Below are 13626 nucleotides of genomic sequence, written 5' to 3'. Positions count from 1 at the left end.
ATTTAAAAAATAAAGTTACAACAACGATAACAGATTTCCCTAAAAGCCCACTCACTAATGTCCTTTAGCCGGAAAGCCTGTGAAATTGGTCTAATACAGAACATTAAGACGGCACAGTGATTTCTCACTGGGCACAATTGTCTTTCCAGTGAAATGCACAGTAGCTCAAACTCATTCTGGAGCCTTATTTCTTTCTTATTGGTTTCCCTTCAGTTGAAATTTTAAATCTTGCCAATATTTAAAAGTTTAAGGGAGATATGCGTGGAAAGTTCTTTACGCAGAGGGTGGTGGGTGCCTGGAACGCGTTGCCAGCGGAGGTAGTAGAGGCGAGCACGATAGCATCATTTAAGATGTATCTAGACAGATACATGAATGGGCAGGGAGCAGAAGGATAAAGATCCTTGGAAAATACGCGACAGGTTTAGTTAGAGGATCTGGATCGGCACAGGCTTGGAGGGCTGAAGGGCCTGTTCCTGTGCTGTAATTTTCTTTCTTTCTCTTTGTTCTTTATTTTCCAGGTCAATGAAAAAGGAATTGTTGGCGCAATGTATTGCAACTTGCCTAATTCACTAGGCACACTTTTTGTGCTGCTGGCATCTGGTATATATGTGACTCCAGTTTCTCACCAACGTGCTTGATTCTTAACTTCCTTCTAGAATGTCCTATTAAAGCCATTTGTTTGTATCAAAAGATAATCCACCAACATATTCTCAAGAACGCTAAGGAGGACCAACAAAGGCTTCCTTGCCAGCAATTCCCAGAATTAATTTTTGAAAATCAAAGTGCCAATTTTGATCGCGTTGTTCATCATCTCATTGACCAATTGATAGAAACCAATGCTTCCAGTCATTAACTAATTTGTGTAACTGCAAAATACTGTGGATGCAGAAAAAGATGGCATTATAAAAGAACAGTTGTCCTCAAATCTGCTTAGCCACACAGACAATAGCACAAGAGACAGCCCCTCAATTTTCAGTTAGATATTTGACAGACTTCTGGACTCAACAATTTCGGATCATTACCATTGTTCCTAACTTTCATGTGGCAGTTGATGGGAATGATTCTGTTGTGGTCATTTACAACTTCCGTAAACCAATCCTTTAACTATCACTATACCTATCACAGCTGTATCATCATTGCTTTAGCATTTGTCTGTTATTTAATTATTTCTGGCTTCTACCGAAACACAGACTTTCCCTTCTTTTTCTTTCTTTTCCTCCCTTCTTTCAACAGCACCTGCTAAAAAAACTATTCCATCTCTAATGTTTTGCAGTTCTGATGAACAATCTATGATCTGAAATTTTGGGCTGTATTTTTGATGTATTTATAGGGCTTTGATGTTGGATGAATTTTGAAGCGTTGAATCCATATCAAAATCAGGGACCTGAAGCAATTTTTAATAAGCTGACCAATTAGTAACAAATCAGCTCCCGCGTCCTTACCCTTAGCTCCTCAGTTTTCCCTCACAGTTTAATTATTCTAATGGCCTCTACTTTCCTTTTGGCTGAGGTTTCTACAGCAAAGGAAGGCAGCTGCATAATGTCTAACTCTTCCTTCAGATGAGACCTTAATTGAATCATGCCATTTTTGAATGGTTGGGATTCAACAGCCGGTGATCCACGTACGCTGCATATTTAATTTTCAAGCTATCATTAAGTTCCTTCCAGGTGCATACAATAAAGTCATACGTAACTTTTTAACAGCTCCATTGAGTTCCCACCACTTCCATGCAGCTTCCCTGCTATCAGTATAGTGTAGCCCAGAGTACCCAGCGATGGGCTGATGATACAGCTCCATCTACATGAACTTAATGCCCCTCCCCAGTGACTGTCCACCCTACTATCTGCTTCCATTAAAATCTGCCCATTAATTTATCTTTATCACATTGGGTGTTTCTGGGAACTTGCTGTGCACATGTTGTTTGTTGCAGTTCCCAAATTACAAATGATAACAGTCAAAGCACTTCATTGGATGTAAAACACTTTGGGATGCCTTGGGGTCATGAAAGGGACTATATAACTGTGAACCATTCTTTTCAAATCATTATCACTCTTGTCCCAATGGTGGTGGCGCTGGGCGGCTGTGTGAGAGATAGGGTTGCAAGGGATTGGAATGAAGGCCAAGTGTATCTCATTGACTATGAGATTCATGATTAGGGTTGTTAATCTGGGCCAATCAGGGAGCCCTGGCTGACAGATATAAATGGGAGTGTCAGATAGTTTCTTCAGTCTAGGGAGTGGCTCGGATCTGGCTGGTCAGAGCCTATGTACCACTCACATGTAAATAAAGGGTGACTTGATGACAGGATACCTACCTCCTTGGAGGTTTTACAGTGACCACAAGAGTGGGATAGTACACTCCTGATAAAAGTTCACTTGCAACAGTCGTTTTTGAGTTGGGTAAGCATTTCTGGCATCATGCTGTTATTTGGGAAGCTTGACTCATCTGATCCTGCCATCGAAGATTGAGGTCCTAGTATGTAGAAAGAATGAGCTATCTTTTCTGGGAAAATGACACTGGGGCAGATGAAAAATAACATAATTCTTTGGACATACCGCATTTTCAGTTAATAGGAGCTTAACTTTTCTAAGGCACCAGATACTAAAACCTTTCAAGAATTGATGGGTTTAGCTAAGGAAAATTACAACCCCAAGTTTCCCTTAATTCTGAGACACAATGAACAAAGAAACAAAGAACAAAGAAAATTACAGCACAGGAACAGGCCCTTCGGCCCTCCAAGCCTGCGCCGATCCAGATCCTCTATCTAAACCTGTCGCCTATTTTCCAAGGATCTGTATCCCTCTGCTCCCTGCCCGTTCATGTATCTGTCTAGATACATCTTAAATGACGCTATCGTGCCTGCCTCTACCACCTCCGCTGGCAACGCGTTCCAGGCACCCACCACCCTCTGCGTAAAGAACTTTCCACACATATCTCCCTTAAACTTTTCCCCTCTCACCTTGAAATCGTGACCCCTAGTAATTGAGTCCCCCACCCTGGGAAAAAGCTTCTTGCTACCCACCCTGTCTATACCTCTCAAGATTTTGTAGACCTCAATCAGGTCCCCTCTCAACCTCCATCTTTCTAATGTAAATAATCCTAATCTACTCAACCTCTCTTCATATCTAGCGCCCTCCATACCAGGCAACATTCTGGTGAACCTCCTCTGCACCCTCTCCAAAGCATCCACATCCTTTTGGTAATGTGGTGACCAGAACTGTACATAGTGTTCCAAATGTGGTTGAACCAAAGTCCTATACAACTGTAACATGACCTGCCAACTCTTGTACTCGATACCCTGTCCGATGAATGAAAGCATGCCGTATGCCTTCTTGACCACTCTATCGATCTGCGTTGCCACCTTCAGGGTACAATGGACCTGAACACCCAGATCTCTCTGTGCATCAATTTTCCCCAGAACTTTTCCATTTACTGTATAGTTCGCTCTTGAATTGGAATTTCCAAAGTGCATCACCTCGCATTTGCCTGGATTGAAGTCCATCTGCCATTTCTCCGCCCAACTCTCCAATCTATCTATATTCTGCTGCATTCTCCGACAGTCCCCTTCACTATCTGCTACTCCACCAATCTTAGTGTCATCTGCAAACTTGCTAATCGGACCATCTATACCTTCCTCCAGATCATTTATGTATATCACAAACAACAGTGGTCCCAACACGGATCCCTGTGGAACACCACTGGTCACAGTTCTCCATTTTGAGAAACTCCCTTCCACTACAACTCTCTGTCTCCTGTTGCCCAGCCAGTTCTCTATCCATCTAGCTAGTACATCCTGGACCCCATGCGACTTCTTTCTCCATCAGCTTACCATGGGGAACCTTATCAAATGCCTTACTGAAGTCCATGTATATGACATCTACAGCCCTTCCCTCATCTATCAACTTTGTCACTTCCTCAAAGGATTCTATCAAGTTGGTAAGATATGACCTTCCCTGCACAAAACCATTCTGCCTATCACTAATGAGCCCATTTTCTTCCAAACGTAAATAGATCCTATCCCTCAGTGTCTTCTCCAGCAGCTTCCCCACCACTGACATCGGACTCACCGGTCTATAATTTCCTGGATTATCCTTGCTACCCTTCTTAAACAAGGGGACAACATTAGCAATTCTCCAGTCCTCTGGGACCTCACCCGTGCTCAAGGATGCTGCAAAGATATCTGTTAAGGTCCCAGCTATTTCCTCTCTCACTTCCCTCAGCAACCTGGGATAGATTCCATCCGGACCTGGGGACTTGTCCACCCTAATGCCTTTTAGAATACCCAACACTTCCCCCCTCCTTATGCTGACTGACCTAGAGTAATCAAACATCTATCCCTAACCTCAACATCCGTCATGTTCCTCTCCTCTGTGAATATCAACGCAAAGTACTCATTAAAAATCTCACTCATTTTCTCTGACTCCTCACATAACTTCCCTCCTTTGTCCTTGAGTGGGCCAACCCTTTCTCTCGTTACCCTCTTGCTCCTTATGTATGAATAAAAGGCTTTGGGATTTTCCTTAACCCTGTTTGCTAAAGGTATTTCATGACCCCTTTTAGCCCTCTTAATTCCTTGTTGCAGATTGGTCCTACTTTCCCGATATTCTTCCAAAGCTTTATCTGTTTTCCGTCGCCTAGACCTTATGTATGCTTCCTTTTTCCTCTTTGCTAGTCTCACAATTTCACCTGTCATCCATGGTTCCCTAATCTTGCCCTTTCTAATCCTCATTTTCACAGGGACATGCACTCCAATCAACCTCTCTTTAAAAGCCTCCCACATATCAAATATGGATTTACCCTCAAACAGCTGCTCCCAATCCACATTCCCCAGCTCCTGCCGAATTTTGCTATAGTTGGCCTTTCCCCAGTTCAGCACTCTTCCTTTAGGACCACTCTTGTCTTTGTCCATTGGTATTCTAAAACTTACGGAATTGTGATCACTATTCCCAAAGTAATTCCCTACTGAAACTTCAACCACCTGGCCGGGCTCATTCCCCAACACCAGGTCCAGTATGGCCCCTTCCTGAGTTGGACTATTTACATACTGCTCTAGAAAACCCTCCTGGATGCTCCTTACAAATTCTGCCCCATCTAAACCCCTAACACTAAGTGAATCCCAGTCAATGTTGGGAAAATTAAAATCTCCCATTACCACCACCCTGTTGTCCCTACATCTTTCCATAATCTGTCTACATATTTGTATCTCTATCTCACGCTTGCTGTTCGGAGGCCTATAGTACAGCCCCAACATTGTTACCGCACCCTTCCTATTCTGAGCTCTGCCCATATTGCCTCACTGCTCAAGTCCTCCATAGTGCCTCCTTCAGCACAGCTGTGATATCCTCTTTGACCAGTAATGCAACTCCTCCACCCTTTTTACCTCCCTCTCTATCCCGCCTGAAGCATCCATATCCTGGGAAATTTAGTTGCCAGTCTTGCCCTTCCCTCAACCAAGTCTCAGTAATAGCAATAACATCAACTCCCAGGTACTAATCCAAGCCCTAAGTTTATCTGCCTTACCTACTACACTTCTCGCATTAAAACAAATGCACCTCAGACCACCTGTCCCTTTGCGTTCATCATCTGCTCTCTGCCAACTCTTCCCCTTAGTCACACTGACTTCATTATCTAGTTCCTTACAGGCTTTAGTTACTACCTCCTTACTGTCCACTAACCTCCTCATTTGGTTCCCATCCCCCTGCCACATTAGTTTAAACCCTCCCCAACAGCGTTAGCAAAAGCAGCCCCTAGGACATTGGTTCCAGTCCTGCCCAGGTGTAGACCGTCCGATTTGTAATAGTCCCACCTCCCCCAGAACCGGTCCCAATGTCCCAAAAATCTGAACCCCTCCCTCCTGCACCATCTCTCAAGCCACTCATTTATCCTGCCTATTCTTTCATTTCTACTCTGACTAGCACGTGGAACTGGTAGCAATCCTGAGATTACTACCTCTGGGTCTTACTTTTTAACTTGGCTCCGAACTCCCTTAATTCTGCTTGTAGGACCTCATCCCGTTTTTTACCTATATCATTGGTGCCTATATGCACCACGACAGCTGGCTGTTCACCCTCCCCGTTCAGAATGTCCTGCAGTTGATCTGAGACATCCCTGACCCGTGCACCTGGGAGGCAACATCCCATTTGGGAGTCTCGTTTTCGACCACAGAACCACCTATCTACTCCCCTTACAATCGAATCCCCTATGACTCTAGCCCTTCCACTCTTTTTCCCGCCTTTCTGTACAGTAGAGCCAGCCACGGTGCCATGAACCTGCCTTCCCGTGGCGAGCCATCTCCCCCAACAGTATCCAAAATGGTATACCTGTTTTGGAGGGAGATGACCGCAGGAGATGCCTGCACTGCCTTCCTGCTTTTTCTCTGCCTTTTGGTCACCCATTCCCTTTCTCCCTCAGCAATCCTAATCTGCGGTGTGACCAATTTGCTGAACGTGCTATCCATGACTTCCTCAGCATCGCGGATGCTCCAAAGTGAGTCCATCTGCAGCTCCAGAGCCATCATGCGGTCTAACAAGAGCTGCAGCTGGACACACTTCCTACACGTGTAGGAGTCAGGGACATCAGCTGCGTCCCTGAGCTCCCACATTGAGCAAGAGGAGCATAACACAGGTCTGGGATCTCCTGCCATTTTTACTCTTAAACTTAGCTTAGTCCGACTATAATATCAAATACTAGATAAATGAAATCACTCTACTTACCAGCACACGATAAAAAAAAGAAAAAGAAAAAACGCTTATCAACACACCAGAGTGTTTTTTTTGGTTAGAGGAGGAGCGTGGGTGGGAGACACTACACGTGTAGTGTCTCGGGTTTAGCCACTGCCCAAATATCTCAGTTCACTCATGTTCCGAGAGCGCAATTCGACCGCTCCCACTCAGCTCTGCTGCCGAAATGAAGAACTTACCTTCCCAGCAGGCCCCTGGTCCTCGCTCTCACTGCTCCTGCTGCTGCAAAAAAAAATTGGAGCGGTTTTATTCAGCAGTTCAAAAACCAGGGAAATCTGTGTTGGGATTTTTGACGAGGTTAACTTGATAGGTGGAGACATGTAGTTTTGGTTTAACCCTGAATGAGATGCTGAGAGACAGTTCGGTATCTGGGATTGATAATGTAACCATGCAAAAAGCACCTAACGACTGAAGCCCAACTGGGCTTCAAACAGGCACTAAAACTGGCTTTGTTAATTAGAAAATGCAGCAAGTGGAGCATGGGCGCTGCAGGGCATCCCAATGGAAATGGACACCCTCATTTGCCTGACAGAACTTGAGTGTAGGCAATTGCGGATCCTCATGCAGGGTATATTGTTAAATGAGGTACCCTAGGATCAGCCCACAGAAAAACCCCAAAACAAAGCTGAGCCTCGGCAAAATGGCTAAACAGTTCTTCAGGATCCAGGCCAGCAAGCTATTGCCATTGATGCTGGTGTGCGGATTCAAGACAGCAAACGAGGCCTACAAGGCCTGACTTGAGTGATAGAACTCATAGGCCGGTATCTAGGAAAGGTGTGGTTTGAAGCAGTTAAATTAGTTAGCAACATCCGAATCAGAACCAACCAAAATAAATGTCGGTTAAATAGTCACCCAGTTCTCATGGAGGGCGATACCAGTGCAGCTGTATCAGTGGTTGTAAACCAGTCTTTAATAAGATTTGCTCTGGACTCAAAGCCTTAAGTTTGTGCAAGACCTCAGCTAGACGGAGAACCTAGACTGGGGAACCTTTACAGATTAAGGGTACGACCTTGTTTCCAGTCTCCTATGAGAAGCAGTTGGTGCTGTTACCACTGATGGTAGTAAAAGGCTCGGCCCATGCTTGATGGGATAGAATTGGTTGAGAAAGATTCTCCTTGCTTGGCTCAGCATTTTTTCGATTAGAAAATGGCTGCCTGAGCGAAGTCCTAATTAAATACCCGGAAGTTTTTCAGGAAAGTCTAGGAACTATCAAAGGAGCCAAGGCCATCTTGCACGTTGACCAGGAAGTATTTCCGTAATTCTGCAAGATCTGCCCAACGCTATTTACCTTATGTACAAAGTAGGTGCAGAAATCAGAAGGCTGGAAGGTGAAGGAATCATCAAATTAGTGTAGTTTGCAGAAAGGTCAGCACTGGCCATACCTACGATGAAGCCTGACGGCTCAGTTTGCCTTGTGGAGATTCTAAGCAAAAGGTGAACAGTTTCTTATAGCTGGATAAATACCCAGTCCCTCGCTTAGAGGATTTATACACAAAGCTGGTCGGGGTGTTTGGGGTGGGGGTGTCCTTCACGAAGCTGGACGTGAGCCAAGCATATCTGCAATTGCAAATAGAGGAGGATTCTCAGAAGTATGCCCCAAGTAATACACGTAAGAGTTTGTACAAATATACAAGACTGCCATTTGGGGTATCATCAGCCTGTGTTCTTTTCTAGCGGACCATGGAGAACATTTTACATAGGCTAGCTCAGGTTGTCATTTATCTGGATGACGTACTAATAACAGAGAAGACCAATAAAGAGCACTTGGAGAACTTGGAAATAGTGCTTAAACATTTCTCCAAAGTGGGCGTACCTCTCAGAAGTGAAAAATGTGTGTTCCAGGCACCCCAAGTGACCTACCTGGGCTACAGCATTGACAAGGCCAGGTTACACACGTTGGATAGTGAGGGCGACCAAAGATGCCCAGGCTCCCACATCTGTACCAGAGCTTAGGCCTTTCTTTGGGTTAGTGAATTATTATGGAAAATTCATACATAAGCAGACCTCCATCTTGGTACCCTTACACCTGTTGTTGAGAAGGGGTCAGCCTTGGAAATGGTCATGTAGCCAAGAAGTAGCCTTTAAGGAAGTGGAAAAGTAGCTATTGTCATCGAAGGATTTGGTTCACTATGATCCAACGTGAGAGCTGGTGCTGATATGCGATGCCTCCCCATATCGTATCAGGCTAGTGTTGGCTGTCCAGTCGCCCAATGGATAGGAAAGCCAGAAGGCGTAAGCTTCCCGGACTTTAGCTGATGATGAGCACAAATAAGTCTAGAGAGAGAAGGAAGGTTTGGCAGTCATCTTTGGCATGAGAAAGTTCCACCAATTCCTTTACGGACGTGAATTTGTCATAGTAATGGACCACAAACCCCTGCTAGAGCTACTTAAGGAAGACAAGGCAGTACCACCCATAGCTTCTGGTTGAATTCAGTGGTGGGCCCTTATTCTCAGTGTGTACAAGTACAAGCTGGAATACCATCCAGGAGGCCAAATGGCAAAGGTGATGTCTTGAGCCTCCTCCCACTGGCAGAAGCAACACCTTTCTGGATACCCTTCTGGTCACCGCTGACAATATCTGACTGTAGACACAAAAAGATCCCATCCTGGCAAAACTAAAGCAGCTGATGGTGATGGGGGAACCAAAAGGGCCATCGCAATCAGGATTGAGACCTCTCTGGACCCGGCAAGACCAGAGCATCATAGAGGATGGTATATTACCATGGGGAGCAAAAACAGTTGTCCTGAGCAAAGGTCACTGCCAGATATTGGCTGAAATCCACAAATGAAGATGTCGGCAAGAAGTAATGTCTGTCGTCAGGGTTGGATGCCAAAATGACTGCATTGGTGGGGCAGTGCCCAGAGTGCCAACAAGGACAAACATTACCGCCAGCAGTGTCCCTACATTTGTGGAAATGGCTGGGTAAGCCCTGGAATCACGTCGGCTATGCCAGTCCTTTCATGGGCTCAATGTCCCTGATCATTGTGGATATCCATTCAAAGTGGTTGAAGGTGCATAGAGTTCACGTTGGTAAACTTAAGGATGACAATTGAAAAGCTGTGAGCATCGTTGGCAGTACATGTACTACTGGAAGTATTGGCCACGATCAATGGGACGTCATTTATCAGCAGGGCATTCAAATATTTCCTAAAATCGCATGGCATTTAGCATGTGCGTACAGCTCCATACCACGCATCATCCAATGGTCTAGTGGAAAGGACGATCCAAATGTTGAAGGCAAGCTGAAAGAAACAGTCTCCAGCTTCACTCAATACCAAATTGTCCCAGTTCCTGTTGGATTATAGGACCACACCTCATGCAACTACAGGGATAGCTCCAGCAGAGTTGTTTACAAAGAGAAGACTCTGCACCAGGTTTAACCTGGGGTGGGGTGGGGGTTATAGGGTGAAATGGTGAGAGGGACAGTTTACTTCAGGAAATAAAGTTTGTTGCCAAAACCACAGAAATGGTCCCGTATGGCTTTGAGGTGAGGTCAGGTCTTGTGACATACAAAGCTCGGGTTAGGTAAGGAGGTCCTGGACAAACCTGTGAGTCATCTGAAAGCTGCTACCTTACAAACAGGGCACAAGGAGGAGATGGCCTAGTGGTATTACCGCTGGACTGTTAATCCAGTGACCCAGATAACATTCTGGGGCCCCGAGTTCGAATCCCACCACGGCAGATGGTAGAATTTAAATACAATAAAATATCTGGAAGTAAAAATCTAATGATGACCGTGAATTGATTGCCGATTGTCAGAAAAGCCCATCTGGTTCATTAATGTCCTTTAGGGAAGGAAACTGCTATCCTTACCTGGTCTGCATGTGACTCCAGACCCACAGCAATGTGGTTGACTTTTAACTGCCCTCTGAGCAATTAGGGATGGGCTGGCTGGCCAGCGACGCCCTCATCCCGTGAATGAATAAAGGAAAAAAAAGGAACAAAACATACCTGGCCCCTCAGAACAACCAGAAAATCTGTCAGAAAGTGTGGGTTTTTCCTCTCCCTCTAACGTCGAAGAAACCTCCGAGTCCTGGATGGATGTAGCCTTGATACCGTTACTGCCTGAAGAAGAGGAGGAAACTCTCCCGCGATGCTCCGGGTACAAGAGACATGTTACGGTTTAGTACATGCTGCCTGTGTCCGAGTAAGAGTTGGAGGAACCAGACCTGGGGCGAAAATGTCCCAGGAGAAGCTATGAGGAAAAAGAACAGGCCTACATCTCTGGACTTCGGGGGGTGGGATGTAGTGACTGGAACTAGGGCCAGTTGGATCTATTGTTTATGAGATCCTTGATTGGGGTTGTTAACCAGGGCCAATCAGGGAGCCCTGGCAGACAGACATAAACAGGAGATTCAGAGAGTCTCTTCATTTTAGGGACTGGCTCTGAGCTGGCTGATCAGAGCCCATGTACTGTGTAAAGTGTGACTTGACGATGGGATACCTACCTCCTTGGAGTTATTTCAAGGTGAAATGGAGGAAAGTATGAATCCTAAACTGCACCAATATGTACAATCACAATTAAACAGATAACCTGTGTATTTTCAAAAGTAGCTACATAGAACTAAATGGGTTAATTCAACCAGGACTTCAAAGCAGAGGTTCTGTGGTTTAGTGCAAAGTATCTCTGTCTCTAAGCCAGAAGTTCTGGGCTCAAGTCCCATGCTGCAATTTAATTGACAAGGAAGTTTTGTTCATAACATGGCCAAACAGGTTCAGAACTAACTTGTAAATCCTTCCAACATATGCCACTGGAAAGTGCTAAGGGTTGGAAAGGTTCCTGGTTAGCCATGTGTTCACTATTCATAGCTCCAGCTGCAACCTGCATCTAAAAGTGTTTGTTGCCTCAGCAACTCAGACTCCTCAAAGGCCTGGTTGGAATAGCTGGCTCAGCATACAACAGATTGACGTCAACAACATAGAGTTCAAGTCCTATTCTTGATGGGGTGCACTCATGACCTGCCTCCTTTCCCAATGTGTGTTAGAGGTTGTGGCACTGTGTCAGACAGGGAACTCAAAGGAGAACTTCAGGAAACCTTTTTTGTTCAATGAGAATTAAGCCAACCTTGTTTTTGAATTAGTTTATGAAACAGATGACTATCACGAAAAATATATGCTAACTAGAAATAAATTACTTGACGTTCACTGTAAACCAAACATAGCAGCATGTGGGGACATTAAATTAAACCAAGGTCGTACAAACTATTTGATCCATAGTGTCAATAGAGTCTCTTTAATTTGATTGCTTTTCTGTAAATTACATTGTACAAAAGACCATTAGCTATGATTTATACGGGCATGGTTCACCAGCCCTGAGCTGAGTTCACATTTAAACATATCTGTGAAGGAAGTTGACGGCATATAGATAATTACTGCTTCTTACCACAAGATGTCAGCATTACACTTCCAATAATTGAATTTCAGCCTTCTCAAAAATAAGGTAGGTTATTCTTTCGCAACTTTTCAATTGATTTTTTTTATTAAGATTTATTATTTTTATTGTGATTTTTATGTAACACTTATTCTGCCCATGAGGCACAAAGTGGTCATTAAACTTGTACCCTTCCGCCAACATTCACTTGTCCAACTGTCATAGCTATTACTTCACAATTAATCTGTCTAATAATGGGGCAATGAAATTTGCTGATATAATGAGGAATCAATGAAAGGTTCCTGTAGAATTACAAGAAAAAATCGGATATCAGGAACATCTCACATGAGCCCTGCTGATTGAATAAAAGCATTGACTTTAGTAAGGCAACGTTTTCCACAAGTTAGTTGATTTCCACTGGGAAAGCTGTGCCCTGAGTTTCTTCAGGCCAGCAAATAATTAGCTACAGTGCACATTCCTCTTTATTACCCAGTGGCCAATGCTGTGAAGAACAGGTGTAGATATTGGGCAAGGCATTCACACAATAGTGAAAAAGGATATTAGCTCTGAAAATGTGGAGTCTGTATGGTTAGAGTTGAGAAATACCAAGAGGCAAAAAACATTAGTGGGTGCCATATATAGACCCACAAACTGCAGTAGTGATGTTGGGAATAGCATTAAACAGGAAATTAGGTGATGTGATAAGTGAATATTGGTGATCATGGGTGATTTTAATCTGCACATAGATTGGGCAAATCAAATTAGCCACAATGCCGTAAAGGAGGAATTCCTGGAGTGTATATGGGATGGTTTTCTTGACCAATATGTGGAGGAGCCAACGAGAAAGCAGGCCATCTTAGATTGGGTACTGTGCAATGAGAAGAGAATCATTGCCAATCTAGCTGTGCGAGACTCCTTAAGGATGAGTGACCATAACAAGATAGAATTTTTTATCAAGATGGAGAGTGAGTTAGTTGATTCAGAAACTAGGGCGATAAGTTGTAATAAAGGAAACTATGAAGATATGAGGCATGGGTTGGCCTTGATAGATTGGGGAGAGTTACTTAAAGGGATGACAGTGGATAGGCAATGGCAAACATTCAAGGAATGAATGGGGGAACTGCAACAAATATTTCATCTTGTCTGGCGCAAAAGCAAAACAGGTAGGAGGGCCAATCCATGGCTTACAAAGGAAATTAGAGATAGTATCTGATCCAAGGAAGAAGTGTTCAGATTGGCCAAGAAAGATAGTATGTCTGAGGACAGGGAGTAATCTAGAATTCAGTAAAGGACCAAGAGATTGATTAAGAAGGGGAAAATAGAGTACGAAAGTAAGCTTGCAGAGTACATAAAGACTGACTCTAAGAGTTTCTATAGGTACATGAAAAGAAAGAAATTGGTAAAGACAAATGTACGTCCCCTACAGAGAGGAACGGGGGAATGTATAATAGGGGACAAAGAAATGGCTGAGCAACTGAATACATACTTCTGTCTTCACAAAAGAGGACACAAAT

Source organism: Rhincodon typus, chromosome 4 (genome assembly GCF_021869965.1).
Source record: "Rhincodon typus isolate 14 chromosome 4, sRhiTyp1.1, whole genome shotgun sequence".
NCBI classification, from domain to species: domain Eukaryota; kingdom Metazoa; phylum Chordata; class Chondrichthyes; order Orectolobiformes; family Rhincodontidae; genus Rhincodon; species Rhincodon typus.
The sequence above is the reverse complement of the archived record's forward strand: the minus strand, read 5'-3'. Positions refer to the sequence as shown.